The 12913-nt window shown below is 46.6% G+C and overlaps 1 protein-coding gene across 2 annotated transcripts in view; it reads right to left on the bottom strand.

Moving 5' to 3' along the window:
* The window catches only part of LOC144771845 (omega-amidase NIT2), a 555629-nt gene that overhangs the window by 255574 nt on the left and 287142 nt on the right, over positions 1-12913 (bottom strand). The gene's annotated exons all lie outside the window — the stretch shown is intronic.

The raw sequence follows: 12913 nt of genomic DNA, 5'->3' as shown, positions 1-12913 counted from the left end.
AAACCTCTACAATGGTACTTCCATAGGAATACAGTATAAAGAGAAAAACTCATTTGTAACATATCAGTGTCATTATGTTAGTCCAAACTGCAGCCAATCAGGCTCAAGCACCCTCTAGAACCTTCTCCTCAGAAGCTCAAGCCCTCAGATTTTCGTAGCACTAGCAATAATAGCGTATGAGGAGAAGAGAGCCTCTGAGGGGAGGATGGGTGGGTCGCATGTGAATCTATGAAAGACACCAATACTGGAGAACCACCTGTTTACAGGTAAGTAACAATTGTTCTTCTCCAGTATTAAGGGTGTCTTTCATAGATTCACATGCTTGAATAGAATAGATAGCAGTAACTCCTTAGAACTGGGATTGCTAACAGATCGTCAAAGTTGAAGGCAAAACATATAGCTTAACAAGCATTTACAATGCAATAGGTCTCCCAGCTTTAAAGTTTAAGCTATTGGCATTGTATATTACAATGTGTTACATTAATGTTTTATCAAACTCTGAATTGTTGTATAAAGATGATTTGCAAATGACAAGGCCTTTCATTTATGTTTTGGTTTTTAAAACAGAAATGAAAGGCATTGTCATTTCCAATGCCAATAGCTTAAACTCGCGTTGAGACGATCCCGCCTGCCATTTGCCAAAGGCCATGGGAATGATCCCCACTTACCAGTGAGCCTGAGAACAGCTCTGCACCGAGCAATAGAGTTTTGCTTGGGTGCATTTTCCTGCCCCACCGTCCCCGCTCCTGACAGCGAGCCGCGCTGGGGAATGTGAGCGGCTCTGGGGGCTCCCCTTTACCTCTCACAGGTAAAAAAAATAATGAGGCCTTAAAAGGACAGGCATGCTTGGATTTATGACCAATATCTATATTTAAAAAAACAAAGCGGTCACCTAACAAATATCAAAATTACTACTCATGGTGTTCCAGCCAACATCCACAACTACTACATGAGATTACCCATCAAACATAAAAATGTACCACTTGGATGTACTGATCCAACATCCACAGCTACCTTTTGACACCATCCCGCTAACATCCACAAATAATACATGGAAGATCCTGCCAACATTCACACTCATATGGTAGTACACAACCAGCATCCAGAAATACAGGCACTCTTCCCCATTGTCCTGGTATTCACAAAGTAACAAAGTCAATTTCCACAAATACGATGTGGCAGCACCAATCAATATACACAAAAAAACTCAAATGTAGCACCCGCCCAACATCCACAGCAACATGAAATCTCCCTGCTAACTTCAACAACTATCACATGGCATTGTTCCGCAAACACTCACATGAAAGCACTTGACAACATTCACAACAACATGGTAACATCAGACCAACAATCAGAACTGCATGGCATCTCCCCTTAAACAACCACAGCTACCACATGTAATCACCTGGCCAATATATCCACAACTACGGATGCACAGCAGCTGTCAATATCCACAGCAGTCACATGGTAGCAACAGACCAACATTCAAACTACATAGAATTACCACTCAAACAACCCCAACTAGCATACGTAACCACTAGGCCAATAGCCACAACTATGAATGCCACAGCAGTTGTCAATATCCACAGCAATCACATGGTAGCAACGGACCAACATTCACAACATGGCCTACCCTGCCAATATACATAACTATCACATAGCATCACCGCACTAAGTCACAGCTACTACATGGAAGTACCCGCAATGTACACAACTAGCACTTGGATTTATCAACAACTAACACTTGGGAGCACCCAGCTAACATCCAGAAGTACTACATAGGAGCACCCGGCCTGCATGCACATCTACAACCTGGCAGCACTTATCCAATTTGACCTAGATTCACAGAAGCTGCACAACGTCGCCGCAGGAACCTCCACAAATATCAAGCAACATCATCCGACCAAAACTCGAAATTTCACAGGGCAGCACCGGATCAATGTCACCTAGGGTTACAGATGTCAGGTCAAATGGACAGACGGTCTGCCTTTATCTGTGGCCTACTGATTAAAAGAAAACTGTTGCTAGAATTTCCACTGACAAAATTCTGATAACCTCAGAAGGAGACGTGCTCCAAAAAACATAACACACGGAGCGGATTTCAATTAAACAATATTCTGAATGTATTTCCACGTCTTTGGATTGCGAATCCTGTGCCAGTCAGTGGCATTTACAATAAAGGCAGATTTCCAATGCAATTCACCAGGAGAAGCTGCCACTGGCAGATCTAGCTGGCCCTGCCCGCTGCCATATGCCCCCCGACCCCCCTTCTGGAGGCACGGCAGGTGAATCCTGCCTTGCTGTGTCACGACGACATACTTCTCCACGCTGCTTGAGCCCTCCCCTGGGTCGGATCAGGCTATAGCGCGAAACAGAAACCTTGCATGGGGCGTGACTTACGTGGGGCGGGACTTCCGTCCTCGGAAGCCCGCGCACGCACCCATGGAGAGGAAGCAGTGCTGGTGACACGGGGCTCTCATGGCCGAGGGGGAGCCCCGCGGAGGCTGCAGAAGTGTAGAATTGGCGGTAAGTGGGGTTTGGGGGGGTGCGCTTGTATGTATGTATGCGACGGCGAGGGGTCTCTGTATGTGTGTGTGCGTGCGTGTGTGTAGGTGTGCTCGTGTGTGTCTCTGTGTGCGCATGCGTGCAGGGAGAGGTGTGCCTGTAAATGTTGGCGCTTCCCAGGAGACAGACACGGCGGAATGCAATAGGTCTCCTATTAGGAAAGTTTGAGCTATTGGTATTGTAAATGGCAAATTTTTTATTTAAGTTTTGTTTTTGAAAATAGCGAAATTAATAGCTTTGTCATTTACCATGCCAATAGTTCTCACTTTCGCAAATGTGACACCTATAGCATTTGTAATGCAATATGTGTTGTATTTACGTGACTTACATGTATTGATATTACAAATAACAATGGTTTTTATTTTTTTTTAATAATTAATACTTAAATAAAAGTTATTGTAATTTATAATGGCAATAGCTTATGTACATTTGTCAGACACTTTCCTGGCGCAATGGCTGAAGGGGGCTTACGCAAAAGAGCCCCATGGGTTGATGAGGCCGACCCACTGCCCATTTCTATTGATAACATGAGCAGCAATTAATAGCTTAGGCAGTCTGATGCAGAAGTAAACTAAACGGTAATGACCAATTTTTATTGCGACAAATAATGAATGCATTTAGACTTTACCAATTTTAGCTAAACGTACTGCTGATTATGGTGTCAGGGGGAAATGTCCCAAAAAACTAAATGGAACTATTGTCATATTTACACGCTTGGAGGGAGAAATCCGTGAAGAGTTTTGGTGCAAAAAAAAAAATGCGTGTTTTAGAGCCATTTATCAACGTGACATTAGAACATGACGAATTTGGCTTGCAGAGAACAGTTTACTAGAATGCCTTCGGTACGTTTGCAGAACAAAGCAGACACCAGTCGCTTCTGCAAGCCGTGCACAAGACACTACAGTCCCTCATGACATCAGCAACGGCCGAGGAGCTTCCGAGCAGGTACTCAATGGGAAATGAGTTCAGCCGGTCACCAATCACTCAAGTAACCAACGGACGAGCGCGAGATACTCTTCTTTCGCATACACATTACGGGTTAAGAGATTTATGCTGTATTGCACTCTGCAGTTTTCACAGCTTCCGGGCCACTGAACCGCAAAACAAACAGCCCCTTGAAGGAAGGACTTTGAAAATATAAACAAGCATCGGCAAAGCAAACAGACCTGGTGTTGGCTGCCAGTCTTTTGGCTTTGTCTAGGCTTGTTTTGACTTTTTTTTTTTAAAACAATTGTTGGAGAACCTGGAGGGGCCCTTGTCATACACACACACACACACACACACGCACACACACACACACACACAAACACACACAAATACATATATAGGCTAAAAACATTTTTCGTCTAAAAAAGAAAATATTTCCATTGTACTCCCTGGCACTGAAGGAAACTACTTTGAATGTGTAAGTCCTCCTTGAAAAACGGCCTCACTCGAAGTGATGTTAGCCAAAGCCTTCTATTGTAGAAGAGGGTCAGATACAGGCATGCTCCAAGATCTGACAGGTGGCTTCTAGCAGGTGGTAGGGTCACTTGAAAAAGCATGGACCACACTTACAACAGTAAAAGCAACAAGCAGCCACACGAAGCCATACGGCAGCTCACCTCTCATGGGTGGACACTGGGGATTACTTTACCGTCATGGTAGCATTGTGGCTTGTATTACTCGCACACACAATGAATGCACAGGACACTGCCGTCTTTCTATTCAGCAGACATGATTGACATGTTTTAATAGCTTTTCCTGCAGTAGTCTTTCGAATACTAACTAACACTGTCAAGCCAGAGATCCCCCATGTACGGTTGTCGAGGCTAATAACCAGACTTGCCACACAAAACCGTCTCTCCAAATTTGGACTTATTACTGGCACAGACATAAAACCACCAGAAACATTTCAACCCTTGAAAAAGCTCTACAAAGCTTCCAGACCGCAGAGCGGAACACTTGTTGGCTGTTTTCTTGTTTACTTTATATATTTATGGCCTTTTTCAAAGCGCCAGAACTGTGATCCCTCCCCTCCCCTCCACCTCCCACTCCACCCACCCGCAAAGTCAACACGCTACGCACTAAATAGCAGACTAATGCACTGCATTTCTTGCTACAAAAAAACATCGCTCTGAAGCTACTTTTCGGTTTTCTGTTCCATGCACGCCAAAATCCTAATTAAGAAATAAACACAGATAAGAACTTTTCAAAGCTTACAAAGTGGTAATTTAAAAACTGGGCTGCAATCTTTAATGTTTCATTTAACAAAATTGATATAATCTGCAGTTTATAAATTGCAAAAAAGTGCACCTTTTACTGAAAACGCTGAGCAGCTGACACGGCGGAGGACGCTACTGCGCGCGCACTCCCAAAAACGAAACCTATGGTGGGGGCGGGACTTCCGTTTTGTGAAGCCCGCGCCCACGGAGTGCCTGGAGCCGAGGAGCAGTGGTGACGCGATGGGAGAGCCCCGCGGTCGGAGGCTGCAACCGTCCGGAGTGCCGGTGAGCGGGGAAGGGGGGATGCCTGTATGTGTGCGTGTGTGTGTGTCTGTGTGTGCAACGGCGGGGGGGAGGGGGGGGGGATGTCTCTCCGTGCGTGTATGTGTGCGTGTTTGCGCATGCGTGCAGGGGGAGGTGTGCCTGGGTATGCTTGCGCTTCCCAGGAGACAGCCACGGCGAGCGCGTTCGCGCGCGCGTGGCCTGCGCCGATCGCCTTTTGCGAAATGCGCGCGGCAGGTGCTGTCTCCTGGGAAGCAGAGTCAGTAACAAAAGATCTCCTGGCGGACACAGCGCTGACGCGCTGTTAAACGCCAGGAGACCTAAAAACATATAGCAATCACAGAAAGAAAAGGAGGAGGGAACAGAGGCTCACCTTATTTAAAGAGATGACGAAGAAAGCTTTCCCCACTGCGGTATCCGACTCGTTGATGGAATCCAAACAGTAATGTCTGGTAAAGGTGTGCCTGCTGGACCATGTCGCCGCCCGGCAAATCTGGTGTAGAGGCACCCCAGCAAACAAAGCGGTGGAAGACGCCATCGCTCTCGTCGAATGTGCCTTTACTGAACACTGTAAAGGCTTGCCAGCTTGTTGGTGACAGAAGGATATAGCTGCTGAGAGCCATCTTGCAATTGTTTGTTTTGTCACTGAGTGTCCCCTCCGCATCCTTCCACATGCTACAAACAGTTGATCGGATTTGTGGAAAGGGGTAGTCCTTGAAATGTAAAACTTTAGACAACGTTTGATGTCTAAAGAATGTAGTCGTTGTTCTGCCGGTGATCTTGGATCCGGGAAAAAAGTCTTTAAGAAGACAGGTTCGTTCAAATGGAAATCAGTAGGTACTTTCGGCAAAAACGAGGGATTGGTACGAAGAGACACTCCATCGGGCTTAAATTGCAAATACGGAGGCTTGATCGTGAAAGCGTGAAGATCGCTTACACGACGAGAAGATGTTAAGGCCAAAAGCAATGCAACCTTCCAGGTAAGAAACTTGATGTCTGCCAAGTGAATTGGCTCAAAATGAGGCTTCATAAGTTGTGACAACACCACGTTGAGGTGCCATGCCGGAGGAGGGCGCCTAATTGGAGGAAACTTCCTGAAGAGACCTTTAAAGAACTGTCGGATTATTCTGGATGAGCAGAGAGACGTTGAACCATCGTGTCGAAAACGCGAAATAGCTGCTAGAAAGACTCTCAAGGTGGCATGAGAGAGACCAGACTGAGCGAGGCTCAAGAAGAAAGGCAAAAGTTGCTCCGGAGTGGAGTTGACTGGATGGATATTGGATGCAGCGCACCAATGACAAAAACGCTTCCACTTTAGCTTATACGTCTTGATGGTTGATGGAGCTCTAGCAGAAGCTAGAATGTCTCTGCATTCCTGGGGCATATCTAAATTTGCGAACTCGATGTATTCAGGTTCCATGCCCATAACTGAAGCGTGGTTGGGTCTGGATGGCAAATTTGACCTTCGTCCATCGTCAGAAGATCTGGACGTGGATGCAGATGAATGGGAGCACATTGGGATAACAGAAGAAGTTCTGAGAACCAAGCCTGTCTGGGCCAACGAGGGGCGATCAGTATCAAGTGGCAGGATTGCCTGCACATCTTCCACAACGTTCTCGGCACCAACGGGATTGGAGGAAATGCATAAGCAAACAGGCCGCTCCAGTCCATGAGAAGGGCATTTCCGCTGGACTCTGGATGGGGATGCCAGCTCGCAAAGGCGGGGCACTTCCGATTTAGAGGGGTTGCAAAAAGGTCTATCATGGGATGACCCCAACGGCGGAACACCATGTCCAGAGTAGGCTGATGTAATTCCCACTCGTGAGTGGATGACGTGGACCTGCTCAGAGAATCCGCTAGGATGTTTGATACCCCCGGCATATGAACCGCCGTTAAAAAAATTTGATGACGAAGAGCCCAATCCCAGATCCTTTGAGCTAGCCGAGACAGTGGCTGAGATCTTGTGCCGCCCTGTTTGTTCATGTAGTGCATGCTGGTGGTGTTGTCCGTTTGAACCAGCACGGACTCCCCCTGCACTACGGGCAAAAAGGATCTGAGCGCTAGGAAGATCGCCATCAACTCCAGTCTGTTGATATGCCAGGTTCGTTGTGCCGTCGTCCACTTGCCCTTGATTGAAAGGTCCAGGAGATGAGCGCCCCAACCCTCCATGGACGCATCTGTGGTCAGCGTTAGATCCGGAAACTGGACTAGAAACGAAGTTCCTTCGTCTAGATTGGATGGTTGTTGCCACCAAAGCAGACTGTCCTTCATGCGGGACGAGACTCATACTAGGTCGTTGAAAGACCCTGACACTTGGCGCCATTGCAGGTCCAATTCCTCCTGTATAGGGCGAGTGCGCAACCTGCAATTCGGGATCAGAGCGATACAGGATGATGCCATCCCCAGAAACGACTTCAACGTCCGCACAGAAACTGACTGCTTTGAACGGATGAGGGTGACCAGACGGACTATCTTGTGCTGTCGTTCTTGGGAGATGAAGGCCTTTGACAGGTCCGTGTCTAGAATCGCTCCCAGGAAGTTTCTTCTTTGCAACGTTGCAAGGTGTGACTTCTCCACGTTGATGGTCAACCCCAGTGACTCGAATGTCTGCAGGCAGAGACGTGTCGTGAGCCAGCTGTTGCGGGGATGGGGAATTTAGAAGGCAATCGTCCAGATAAGGAAAGATTTGCACTCCCTGAAGACGCAGATGAGCCATGACCGGGGCCAAAACCTTCGTGAAGACACAAGGTGCCGATCGGAGGCCAAAAGGAAGCACCTTGAACTGGTAGTGCATGTGCCCCACTTTGAACCTTAGAAATTGGCGATGCTGATGGAGAATTGGCACATGAAAATAGGCGTCTTGCAGGTCTATTGTTGTTAGGAAATCTCCGCTGCAGAGAAGTCGCAAGACTTCCGATAGTGTCAGCATGCGGAAAGATTGTTGTTTTAGAAAGAAATTGAGTGCTCTTAAATCCAGAATGGGCCGCCACTCTCCCGTCTTCTTGACAATGAGGAAAAACCGTGAGTAGAAACCTTTCCCTCGCTGAGCTATAGGAACCACTTCGACTGCACCCTTTTCTATTAGAAGACAAACTTGATGTTGCAATTCCTCGAAATGGGGAGGTGGCGGGCCTGATGGAGGAGAATTTGGAGGAAACTCTGTGAACTCCAAGGCATGACCCTTGCGTACAATGTCTAATACCCATTGGTCCGATGTTATCAGAGACCATTGGGAATAAAACTGCGAGATTCTCCCTCCAACTCCTTGCGCAACCTGAAAGTCATTGGCGTTTGTTGGTGGAGCCCCTATAATTAGGTTTTCCTCTATAGGGCTTTGACTGTGGCTGACGATTAGACTGCTGGTTGGAGTAACGCTGATTTCCTTGATTGTACTGGCGGTACTGTGATTGTCCTCCTCGAAAAGTGCTTGAAGACGAGCCTCGTCCACGTGCACCACGAAAGGGCTGCTTTTTGAATTGTAAGGATCCAAGCGACTTTGCCGTATCGGTGTCTTTCTTTATTGATTCAAGTGCCTCATCGATGTGAGAGCCGAAGAGAGACTCACCGTCATATGGCATGTCGAGTATCTTCGACTGGACCTCTTGCCGAAAGGATGTGGACTTAAGCCAACCCTGACGTCGGAGCGCCGCAGCACTGGCAAGGATACGAAAACCAGTACTCGCCACATCAATCGCACAGTCGATCATTTCTTCTGATGCCCTCATGCCATCTTGAAGGATCTGTTGCGCCTCTGCTCTGGACGCCTCCGGTATCAGCGAAATTAGCGCAGAAAAATCCGACCACATTTGCCGGTCGAAACGACCTAAAATGGCCAACGCATTTGCGGCACGGACTGATGTAGACGCCATGGATGAAAATTTTTTCCCAATCGCATCCAAGCGTCGACCCTCTCTATCAGGTGGCGCAGTGATAGGAGTTGCAGGGTTACGTGATCGTCGTTGCGCTGCCTGGGTTACCACTGAATCCGGCTTAGGATGCGAGAGCAAACAAGCGGGGGAACCAGCTGGAGCCTTATATTTCTTCTCCAGGCGAGGGAGTTGAGCAGGCAAGGAGTTAGGAGCGTGCATGATCTTTATACCCTCTTTCCATACAAATTCGATAATAGGTATGGTGTGGACTTGTTTATAAGGTTGTTTTTTAAAATCATAGAGAAAACAGTCTTCCTGTCGCTGAGCTCTCGGTAATTTAAAGCGGTCCGCCGCTTTATTCATCAAAACATGGAAGCTAGCGATGTCAACCGGAGGTGAATCACCGGCGTCTGCCTGCTGAGGAGAGGGAGTCTGCATTCGATAATCATCGAACTCCGCCATATTTGGGTCCTGGTCCTCATCAGTATCCTGGGGTACTTCCCCTTCCTCTCTGTCCGACTCCGCCTCATCTTCCGCAACTTGTTGCGAATTTGTGGGGATAGCAGGACGGGGCCGTTCTGGTTGAGCAGCCTGCTCTGAAGAGTGCTGAAGGTGAGTAGGCCCTGGTGTCTCAGATGTAGCATGGCCTGGTGTACTCTGAGGTGTCGGAGGAAATCTTCTATTGTAATCGTCCAGCATATGCTGGAGGTTGGAAAATAAAGATACCGGAAATGTTGCCATAGGAACTTGTACATATTGTTCCTCTTGTTGGTCAACGTCCTCCTCCTCATCATCCTCAGAACTCGTGTCCTGACATTTAATAATCAAGTCCGATGGACTATGGGCATCACCAAGGACATCGTCGTCCCCAATAGATTCCGTCTCGTGGTCAGTAGCCAGCATTGGTGAGGGTGGCTGGAGAGTAGAAGGTGGCAATTGGAGAGTAGACTCCTTGCAACTGTCCATAGAAGGCAAAGGCACTAGGGGCATAGTGGCGAAAGAACCCATTCCTGGCGTGGAACCTGTGTGTTCCTGTTGTGATCCTGAAGGTAAAGACAAAACTGCCGTTGACTTAGCCATTGCCGTCGACGAGCCAGTTGTTCCTACGGCGGCCGTCGACGATGTAGCTGTCAGAGACGGTGCCTTCTTAACAGTAGTCGTCGACGACGAGCGTTTTGCTTCAGCCGTCGACGGTGCCGTCGTCGACGGTATCGTCGTCGACGAATCCTTGGATGTCCTTTTCTTCGTCGACGGTAAGAGAGTCGTCGACTAGCTGGTCGACGGAGCTTTCAGCGTCGACGGGACCTTCGTCGACGTGGAACTCGTCGTCGGAATCTTCAACGTCGACGATGATTTCTTCGTCGACGGCAGTTTCTTCGCCGACGAGGCAATCGGAATCGTCGACGAGACTGTGGAGATTGAAGCTCTCGTCGACGTGCAAGACGTCGACGAAACAATCGTCGACGACGAGGAAGCAGACGTCGTCCTCACTGATGTCGTCGACGAAGACACTGCAGCCAACCTCGTCGATGGAATGGTCGTCGACGAGCCCGTCGACGACCGTGGTGTTAGAAGTGTAACAACACTTATAGAGTTTGGAAATGACGCCTGAGAACCAGGTCTCGTGGGCGTAGACACAGAAACCACAGGAGCAGTAGGTGTTACTTGTGCCACTGTCAAGGCCAACTTTTTCTTCTTCAAAAAAGGAGAAGGTAACTCCAGAACACTGCCACGCTTAGAACCAACAGTAGAACAGCCTGACTGGAAACTCTCTGCGTCTGATAAAACTTCCTCTTTATCCTGAAGGCGCTTCAACCACAGAAGAAGACGACCTTCCCTGTCTCTGAGAGTCTTTGCTGGAAAAGCTCTACAAAATTTACAGTCAGCCACCTTGTGTTCAGGATACAAACAGTAAATACACTTTTGGTGGGGGTCCTTTTCAAACAAACGTAGTTTCCCACAGGAAGAGCAAGGTCTAAACAAAGACTTCTTACTTGACATCTTGGAGAAAAAAACAACTGAAGTAATAGAACTTGAAGAAAACTGAGCAGAGCTCAGGGAGACTCCCTTCACACGACGTGCGGTAGAAAATATGAGGGCTTGAGCTTCTGAGGAGAAGGTTCTAGAGGGTGCTTGAGCCTGATTGGCTGCAGTTTGGACTAACATAATGACACTGATATGTTACAAATGAGTTTTTCTCTTTATACTGTATTCCTATGGAAGTACCATTGTAGAGGTTTTTACAGTATGTATTATCTCTATTTTATTATGTATTATGTTATCACTTATGTTATATTAGCATTATTGCTATTTTTTATATACCGTGGGACTCCCACTTCGACGACGGGGAATATTCAAGCATGTGAATCTATGAAAGACACCCTTAATACTGGAGAAACACAAATGACTCAATGAACACAGGACAAAACAGGCAAACGATTAAATAAGACATAATTGAAAATGACACCACTCTGAAATGTATACAAATAACTAAATAATCACAGGACAGAAGGATTACAAAAAAGAGTACATCTAACACATTAGTGAATTTGCCACCAAGCTACCAACTCAGGACATGACGCCTAAATTGCAATGTGCAGTTACATGGAGTCGAAACCTGGACTAAAAACAGTGCACAACTGTTGACAAAAAAATGCAAAACAAAGATAAAATGAAAAACAATACACGTAAGACGGAGCGGACTCCTGGTGCAGATTAGTGTATTAAAATGGGAGGTCCAGACCTGCCGGCGTGTACCTAACACATTTATATATTTCCCAATCATCATTATATTGGCTAATCCCCTATTTATATTTCGTGTAGTGTCTCAAAATGGTGGCCTAATATTTGGGATGTGGCACCAGGCATTGGTCCAGGCAAGTAAACCCCAAGTGGCTTTGTGGTCAGAGTCCCTCGAAGGATTGGGACCTGCCTATGTAAACCACAAATGTATGGTCTCTAAGGGATATAATTACTGGGTACAAATACAAACAAATGGGGGCGAATGCCTGACGCCCCACGACATGCTGCATAAAGCAAGTAAAAGCACAAAAAGGAAGGGGCCAAGCTGCGGAAGATCGTAATGATGATAACACAGAAGGGGGGACAGCAGGTCGATGCATTATCCCAGGTTCGTCAACAGCATCTGTTGCGAGAAAGGGGAGAAAGAGACATGAAAACGCACATACTGTATGTGTTAATGAGGCATAATTCAAAATGGTTCCTTGATAGTGTGGTCTCCTGAATAGCAGGAGACCACACTATCAAGGAACCATTTTGTTATTTGTTGTTACTTAAACAGTGGACCAGGGTAGTGCACCACTCCATCATTTCACAGATTCCGGTTTTATCTGCCTAGCAGTTTGCATCTCTCAAGGGCAAGTGCAGAAGCAGTCTGTGAACAACAATTGTGACAATATTATTGATTTTTTTACAACGGGAACACAGCAAAGAGCTGGCGGCCATTGGAGTCCGCCGTTGATTCTTGCCCCCCCCACAAAAAATAAGAAATACTAAAGTGACAAAATGTCCTCCAAAGAGGAGGATACTACTGTGAACAGACAGCTATTGTATTTTTAGACTGTTTTTTTCCTGCCTGTGTTGATGGGATTTGATGTCTGTTGAAATGTATGTTTTACTTTGTTGCTGTAGGTTTTATTCAAGAAAGAATAATAATATTCCCCTCCATGTTTGTAATAGTCTCTACTTTAAAATGTTATTTTTCCTTAATCATTATGAACAGACAGGAAAGGACCAGCAGACATTAAAAAGAAAGATACTAAACCACTAAATTATCATATTAAGACAAGTAAGCACTGCGTTACCCTGCTCTGACAAGAAGATAAAAACTGAATGATTCACCTTGCACCGAGCAGACTGGGACTGTGCATATTCAAATGTCTAGCAAAATAGTTTGAGGCACCAGGAACCATAAAAAAAAAGTTTTCACAAGAGTAGAGGGTGCCCGAGGAAACAGGAGAAGATATGGGGAGC

Source organism: Lissotriton helveticus, chromosome 8 (genome assembly GCF_964261635.1).
Source record: "Lissotriton helveticus chromosome 8, aLisHel1.1, whole genome shotgun sequence".
Taxonomy (NCBI): Eukaryota; Metazoa; Chordata; class Amphibia; order Caudata; family Salamandridae; genus Lissotriton; species Lissotriton helveticus.
The sequence above is the reverse complement of the archived record's forward strand: the minus strand, read 5'-3'. Positions and strand labels throughout refer to the sequence as shown.